Genomic DNA, 9,001 nt, shown 5'->3' with positions numbered 1-9,001 from the left:
GTCACTGAGGGTAGGGGGAGGGGCTCCGGGTTACGGACGGGGTGGGCGGAGCTCCAGGCTAAGGGGCGGGGCTGAGGTCCAGCGGATGGGGCTGCGGTGTGGGGTGCGGCTATGGGCGGGGCTGAGTTAGGGGCGGGAATTCCCAGAGCTCTGGGATTGGTCCGAAGGCTGAGATTGATAGGACGTCGGGATGCTTGAAGTTACTTCTAAAAAACAAATAAAACGGCAGAAACCTGCGATACACGGGGCAGGGCGCAGCGGTTCCGTGGAAGGTTGTCATCTTAGACGCTGCCAGGCCTGCTGCATTTTCCCTCAGTTTCTGTCCTTCAAAGTTCAAAGTAAAATGTATTATCAAAGTTCAGTACATACAAGTCACCTCCAACCCCGAGATTCTTTTTCCGCAGGCATACTTAGAAAATCTATAGAACAGTAACCGTAAACAAGATCAATGGACAACAAACTGCAAATACAAATTTAACTTTTTTATCCTTCCTCTCTTCTTTTCTAATATTTGTATATATGTTCTAATGCCCTTCCCTTGGACAACATTGGTGGCGTGCAGAGGGGAGACTTGCAGTGTGGGCAACTGCCGGTCTTCATTTAAAAAAAAACCCTGCCCAGGCTTGTGCCCTGGAAACTTTCCAAGGCGTAACTCCATGGTCTATCGAGACTAACGGAGGCCGACGTATATGTGCACTTGTAATGATACCGAGACACTGTAATTTTCTTTGGGATCAATAAAGTATCTATTCTATATAAATAAATAGCAATAAATAACCAACATGAAATAAGATGAAGAGTCCTTAAAGTGAAACCATTCAGTTGTGGGAACACCAGAGCCTGATGGGTGAGGGGTAGTAATCGTTCTTGGCAGAGTTGGTGCGAGTCCTGAGGCTCCTGCACCTTCTACCTGATGGCAGCAGTGAGAAAAGAGCACGGGCTGGGTGGTGAGGATCTTTGATGTAGCTTTCCTACAGCAATGTTTCATGCAGATGTGCTCAGTGGTTGGGAGGGTTTTACCCATGATGTACTGGGCTGAATCCTTTTTTCTGCTCAAAGGCATTTGTGCTCCCATACCAGGCTGTAATACAACCAGTCAGCACACTTTCCACAGTCACGTACCCCGTGACGGGTTAAAGAACCAGCAGAAATGGAAAACATTTTGGAGTCTGGTATTGATATAAACTAATAGTGTTTATTAGTAACTACGCAATACAGTAATATAAATGCAGATATATCAAACAGGTTAACAATGATTATAGATATAAATATATATGTGTGGAAATAGAAAAACAGGCTTTTTCAAGTCTGGGGTAAATGGATACAGTCTTATGATGATGAAGAAAGTTCAGTTCAGTTTGTGGTATTTAGTTGAGGTGAGTTGGAGAGAGAGAGGTGTAGGTCTTCAGGTGAGCTGGTGTCGTTGATCTTCCTGTTGTCCTCCGAAATCCTTTTAAAGCCACCAACTGTGACCATAATCAAGGCAACCGTTCTTCTGTGGTGGAATTACCAACCTAGGCAAAGGTTGGAACACAAATAACTCCCCACCGGTCACACCTTCTCTGCACTGATCGATTCTCCTGATCGATCCTCCTGATCGATCCTCCAAGAACCCACCTTCCTGTGGGCACAGCAAGCTCAGCCAATCCAAAACCGTGTGTGTCTGGCTCCAGCAGCTGACCTGGCATTTATCTCAGCATGCTGAACACCAGCTGTCCATCAAACTGCTCCACCCTTCTCTCTGTAAGAACTTACAGGCAGTCAGTGTCCTTGTAGAAATGTCAATAAACTGCTGAGAAACCATAACATCAATCTTCTCCTCTCTCTCAATAACAAAGTCTCTGTGTTGGACACCTCCCTCTCTCTCTTTCTTTTTAAGAGCACAGTTCATAAGGTCAATTCAAGACCCCGTCACACCACCACGCATTGATAGAAGTTTGCCGAAGTTTTTGATGACATGCCCAATCTCCACAGACTCCTGAGGAAGCAGAGGTACTGTTGTGCTTTTTTTCACTTTTATATTTATATGATGGGTCCAGGACAACTGCTCTGAGGTTGTGATACCCAGGAAGTTACTGACCCTTTTGACCTCAAATCCCCTAATGATTACTGGCTCATGAACCTCTGGTTTCCCTCCCCTGAAATCTACAATCAGTTCGTTGGTCTTATTGACATTGAGTGAGAGGTTGTTATTATTACACCACTCAGTCAAGTATTCAATCTCCCTCCTGTATGCTGATTCATCACCTCCTGTGATACAGCCCCCAACAGTGGTGTCATCAGCAAACTTGTATATGGTGTTGGAGCTGTACTTAGCCACATGGTCATAGGTGGAAAGGGAGTAGAGCAGGGGGCTAAGCACACAGCCCTGTGGTGCTCCTGTGTTGATGGAAATTGTGGAAGAGATGGTTTTGCCAATCTGAACTGACTGGGGTCTCCAAGTAATGAAATCCAGGATCCAATTGCCCAAAGGGGTATTGAGGCCCAGGTCCTGGAGTTCACTGATTATTTTTGAGGGGACGAAGCTGTTAAATACTGAGCTGTAATTGATAAAAAGCATCCTGATATATGCAGCTTTACTGTGCAGATGGTCCAGAGTTGTGTGAAGAGCCATTGAGGTAGCATCTCCTGTAGTTCTGTTGCTTCGGGATGCAAATTGGAGTGGATCCAAGTCACCAGTCAGATAGGTAACTTGGATCCACCACCAGCCTCTCAAAACACTTCATCACTTATCTCTCAATTAATGGAAAAGATGCTATACGGAAGCATCATGACTAAGTACAGTAACTGCTCTGCCCGTGACAGCTTAGTACAGCATCTGCTCTGATCGTGACACAACGGGTCAAGCAGTATCTGTAGGAATCAAGATCAGATCCTGCTGCAAACTCATCACCAAAGTCTGAACCCTGGGAATTGTTGATTCCGGTGTTTTAGATCCAAGGTTCTTTCAGAAGTCTGGAAAGAGACATAAATCGTGTTGCTTCATGATTGTTTTATTAAGTGCAAAAGAACAAAGACAACTATAAATGTAGAATTGCAGAAGTCTAGGAGCTAAGAACAGAAAGGCTAAAGATGGCGTGACTGTGTGTTCCACCTTTCTTATACCCCATAGATAAGAAACATTCCATTCAAATTCTTAGATAAGAGATAACCAATCAGACAGCCCCTAGTCAAATAATGCAACACCAGAGAAGTTTCCAATACTTTCCAGAATGACACAAAGAACTGTGACTTCTGGAGACAAACTGAATAATTACATATACACACTGTCACCACTAGGCGACACACTGAACAATTACATATACACACGTACAAACAAGCTGGAGGAACTCAGCAGGTCGGGCAGCATCCGTGGAAATGAACAGTCAACATTTCAGGCCGAGACCCTTCGTCAGGACTGAAGAGGGAGGGGGCAGGGACCCTATAAAGAAAGTGGGGGGGGGGGGAGAAGGTTCCAGGTGAAAAACCAATCAGAGGAAAAATCAAGGGATGGGGGAGGGGAAGCAGGGAGGGGATAGGCAGGAGAGGTGAAGAAGGAATGTAAGGCAAAAGCACTATGTGTAGTAGAAGAAGGCAGAACCATGAAGGAGGTGATAGGCAGCTGGAGGAGGAGGCAGAGTGAAACTGGGATGGGGGAAGGGAGGAGAAGGGAATTACCGGAAGTTGAAGAATTCAATGTTCGTGCCAAGGGGCTGGAGACTACCCAGACGGTATATGAGGTGTTGCTCCTCCAACCTGAGTTTGGCCTCATCATGGCAGTAGTGGAGGCCATGTATGGACATATCCGAATGGGAATGTGAAGCAGAGTTGAAGTGGGTGGCAACCGGGAGGTCCTGTGTGTTGTGGCGGACAGAGCGGATGTGCTCGACGAAGCACCCCAGCATGTTTGGACCCCAGCATCTGCAGAGTATTTGTGTTTGCATATACACACTGTGACCATAGAAAACATATAAACAGTTACATGTATGTAAGTAGTTACATTAAACACAAACAAGCAATTAATTGTAAATAACAATTAAACAGTCGATCCAACACAGTCAACGCCTCTCATTGCAACTGACTTTCTGGCCAACAAACCAAAATCAGTAAGATTAGGACACAACAACTCCATCGTGAAACACTGGTGTCACACACAACTGCATCCTGGGCCCTGACTCTATTCTCCCTACCCTCAGGGAGTGTGGTCAAATTCTGCTCTAATTCCACCTACAAGAATATACCACCATAGTGGTCATATTGCAAATTACAATGAGATGAGAGTCCAGGATGGAGACAGAGAGCTGAGTGACATGTTGCCATGACTCCAACTTTCCCCTCAGTGTCAGTAAAACGAAAGAGCTGGTTAGTGACTTCAGGAAAAAGGGGGTGGTACACATACTCCTGTTTACATCAACAGTGTTGAGGTTGGGAGGAATAAGTGCTACAAGTTCCTTGGAGCAAACATCACCAATAGCCTGTTACGGTCCAATCGTGTAGACACTATGGCCAAGAAACCTCACCAATTCCTGTACCTCCTCAGGAGGCATGTCTCTGTCGATCCTCACCAATTCTTATTGATGCACCATGGAAAGCATTCTATCACAGCTCGGTACAGCAATTGCTCTGTGTCTGACCACAGGAAACTGCAGAGAGTGTAGACATTGCTCAGTATATCATGGAAACCAGCCTCCCCTCCATGGACTCTCTCTACACTCTCACTGCCTCAGTAATGAAAGACCACATCCATGAAGGGCATTCTCCCTCCTGCCCTTTCCCATCAGACTGAACATACGAAAGCTTGAAAGCACGTCCACTAGGCTCAAGGACAGCTTCTACCCTGCTGAACGGTTCCCTTGAATGATAAGGTAGACTTTGACTTCCCAATCTACCTTGTTATGACCTTACACCTTACTGTTAACTTTTGCTGCCCTTTCTCTGTATCTGTTACACTTCATTTCACATTCTGTTGTTTGCCCTTGTTATACATCCATGTATTTAAGTTTTGAAATAGATGATCTGCGAAATCTCGGGTCGTGTGACAATTATAAACCAAAGATTGTTTTCAAGTCCAAGTTCAAGATTAATTGTCATTCCCCCATACACAGCAAAATGAAAGAGTGTTCCTCCAGGCCGAAGGGGGAAAATACAGCACAAGGGGCAAAGGAGCAGTATAGGAGGAAGCTAGAACAAAAGCTGCGGAAAAAAAGCATGAAGGAGGTGTGGGATGGGATGAAGATCATCACCGGATGCGGTGCAAAGCGGGGGGCGAACATAAGTGGAGATGTGGAGAAAGCGAACCAGCTGAACAACTTCTTCAACAGGTTCGACAGCTCAATCTCATCCTCACCGCAGAAATCCACACCAGGCTTACTTCCCTCACAGGAAAATAGCCACTCACAGGAGACCTTGCCCACACCCAGGATTACGGCTGCACAGGTGGAAGGTCAACTGAGGAAGATCTGTACCAGCAAGGCGGCTGGACCGGATGGAGTTTCCCCACGATTACTGAGGGCCTGTGCGACTGAGCTGGGAGAACCACTACAGCGCATCTTCAACATGAGCCTGGAGCAGAGAAGAGTACCCAGACAGTGGAAAACATCCTGTATTGTCCCGGTACCGAAGAAACCACAACCAAAGGAGTTGAATGACTTCAGACCTGTTGCCTTGACGTCGCACGTTATGAAGACCATGGAGCGGCTGATAATACAGAATCTGAGGCCACAAACCAGGCACGCCCAGGATCCTCTTCAGTTTGCGTATAAGGAGAAGGTGGGAGTGGAGGATGCTATCACGTATCTGCTGCACAAATCACTCTCTCACCTAGATGGGGTCAGTTGTGCTGTGAGGATTACATTCCTTGACTTCTCTAGTGCCTTTGACACCATCCAGCCCAAGATCTTAAGGCACAAACTAACGGAGATGGGAGTAGACTCTCACATGGTGGATTGGATAGTGGACTACTTGACAGATAGACCTCAGTATGTGCGGTTGGGAGACTGTAGGTCTGACACGGTGGTCAGCAGCACAGGGGTGCCGCAGGGAACCGTACTCTCTCCGGTCCTGTTCACCCTGTACACATCAGACTTCCAATATAACTCGGAGTCCTGCCATGTGCAGAAGTTCGCTGATGACACGGCCATAGTGGGGTGTGTCAGGAATGGACAGGAGGAGGAGTATAGGAAACTGATACAGGACTTTGTGATATGGTGCAACTCAAACTACCTGCGTCTCAATATCACCAAGATCAAGGAGATGGTGGTGGACTTTAGGAGATCTAGGCCTCATATGGAGCCAGTGATCATTAATGGAGAATGTGTGGAGCAGGTTAAGACCTACAAGTATCTGGGAGTACAGTTAGACGAGAAGCTAGACTGGACTGCCAACACAGATGCCTTGTGCAGGAAGGCACAGAGTCAACTGTACTTCCTTAGAAGGTTGGCGTCATTCAATGTCTGTAGTGAGATGCTGAAGATGTTCTATAGGTCAGTTGTGGAGAGCGCCCTCTTCTTTGTGGTGGCGTGTTGGGGAGGAAGCATTAAGAAGAGGGACGCCTCACGTCTTAATAAGCTGGTAAGGAAGGCGGGCTCTGTTGTGGGCAAAGTGCTGGAGAGTTTAACATCGGTAGCTGAGCAAAGGGCGCTGAGTAGGCTATGGTCAATTATGGAAAACTCTGAACATCCTCTACATAGCACCATCCAGAGACAGAGAAGCAGTTTCAGCGACAGGTTACTATTGATGCAATGCTCCTCAGACAGGATGAAGAGATCAATACTCCCCAATGCCATTAGGCTTTACAATTCAACCGCCAGGACTTAAGAACTTTTTAAAAGCTATTATTAATGCTTTTTGAGATAGTGATTTAGATGCATATCATATTTTTTACTGAGTTAAGTATTGTATGTAATTAGTTTTGCTACAACAAGTGTATGGGACATTGGAAAAAAAAGTTGAATTTCCCCATGGGGATGAATAAAGTATCTATCTATCTATCTATCTATCTATAGTTAAAATGGCACATACAGCCACAAAAAATAATATTATCACAAGTCCCTGAGTGTCTCGGCCTGTAGGTTTATGGTGCAGGAGCATTGTCCTGGAACCATGTTTCTTTAAGAACAAGTACGCAGTAGTTCCTCATTTCATGCTGGTTTAGTAGATGAAAGCAAATCAGCTTGTCTCGTGTTGAATCAGCTGGAGAAAATCCAGATTGTCTTCCAGGGAAGGTCTTCAGCAACTTAGTCTTAGGTCTTAGGGTTTTATAGATATGTGAAAAGAAGAAGATTGGTTAAGACAAATGTAGGTCCCTTACAGTCAGAAACAGGTGAATTGATCATGCGGAACAAAGACATGGCAGACCAATTGAATAACTACTTTGGTTCTGTCTTCACTAAGGAGGACATAAATAATCTTCCAGAAATAGTAGGGGACCGAGGGTCTAGTGAGATGGAGGAACTGAGGGAAATACATGTTAGTAGGGAAGTGGTGTTAGGTAAATTGAAGGGATTAAAGGCAGATAAATCCCCAGGGCCAGATGGTCTGCATCCCAGAGTGCTTAAGGAAGTAGCCCAAGAAATAGTGGATGCATTAGTGATAATTTTTCAAAACTTCTTAGATTCTGGATTAGTTCCTGAGGATTGGAGGGTGGCTAATGTAACCCCACTTTTCCATCCATCACCTCCCAGCTTCTTACTTCATTTGCGTTCCAGCCCCGCTAGCCACAGCTGCTGCCTCCGTAGTCTGAACTGTTGAGCTCCCTCAGCATCTCGTGCGTTGTTCTGCTTGCAACCCTTGTTTGTGCTTTCAGCCGAGTTTTTGTCAACAGTTATGGGAAGTCTGAACACCAGATGAATCCATTAACAAGGCTTCTGGGTGTTAATGTTCCCACTTTTCCATTAAAACGATCTGTTTGTTCACTAACTGATTGAGAGCATCACTAACTGCTGAGATTAAAATTCTTGAGCACTTATTTTAATTAACTGTTGCACCGACTCCCTTTTGAGGTACTCATTGTATTTTGTCAGGAAGTTGGTTAAAAGTGTGATCTCAGTTCTTTACACTCCAACTTCATCCGTATTGTAATCTGCTTCTGAAATCTAATCTCATTGAGCACAGTGCCAGCAGTCAAAGTCACAGTCAAGTTTATTATCAATATACGTAAACTTCCTTCCGTGAAGTGCCCTCTCTGCATATTCTGTGTTTGTTAGTCTTTTTTTTAATGGGTTCTTGTTTGTGACTGCCTGAAAGGAGACAAACCTCAAGGTTGTATAATTTGTACATACTTTGATAATAAATGTACTTTGAAAATTCCTTTCCTTGCAGATATTTACAGGAAAATAAGGATATACAATAGAACTTATAGAAAACTATACATAAAGAAAGACTGACAAGCAACCAGTGTGCAAAAGAAGACACACTGTGCAGATAAATAAGTGATACCGAGAACAGGAGTTGTAGAGTGGGTGAGAATGAGCCTGAACGCTGCAGCAATAGTTCCGAGTTGAGGTTTGTGATGTTATTCACACTGGTTCAGGAACTGCATGGCTGTAGAGCAGTAACTCAGCAGGTCAGACAGCATCTGTGAATACGTACACAACGCTGGAAGAACTCAGCAGGTCAGACAGCATCTGTGAATACGTACACAACGCTGGAAGAACTCAGCAGGTCAGACAGCATCTGTGGAGCTTTGCTGCTGTTTGTGTATGGAAGGGTGGAGCTGGGGGGCTTTGGGGTTCTAATAACTGTCATTCATTCTAGGGGCACTGCTCTGTTTTAGTAGATGTTTGGAAAGAAAAAGAATTTCAGGATGTACATTGTATACATTTCTCTGATATTAAATGTACCTATTGACAGGGAGGCACTCTATGTCAAATTCATATGAACTGTTTCACACTTACTGGGCCTCTCGTTATCCGGGCCTATGCTATGAGACTACTGGATTCCCTGCCACCGCCTACGTCTAATCACGTATGAAGCCCCAGTGATGTTATACAGTTCTCCGAGGATTGTCACCTCGTCATGATGG

The sequence above is a fragment of the Hemitrygon akajei genome, chromosome 6, assembly GCF_048418815.1.
Source record: "Hemitrygon akajei chromosome 6, sHemAka1.3, whole genome shotgun sequence".
NCBI classification, from domain to species: Eukaryota; Metazoa; Chordata; class Chondrichthyes; order Myliobatiformes; family Dasyatidae; genus Hemitrygon; species Hemitrygon akajei.
This window is presented reverse-complemented; position numbering follows the sequence as displayed.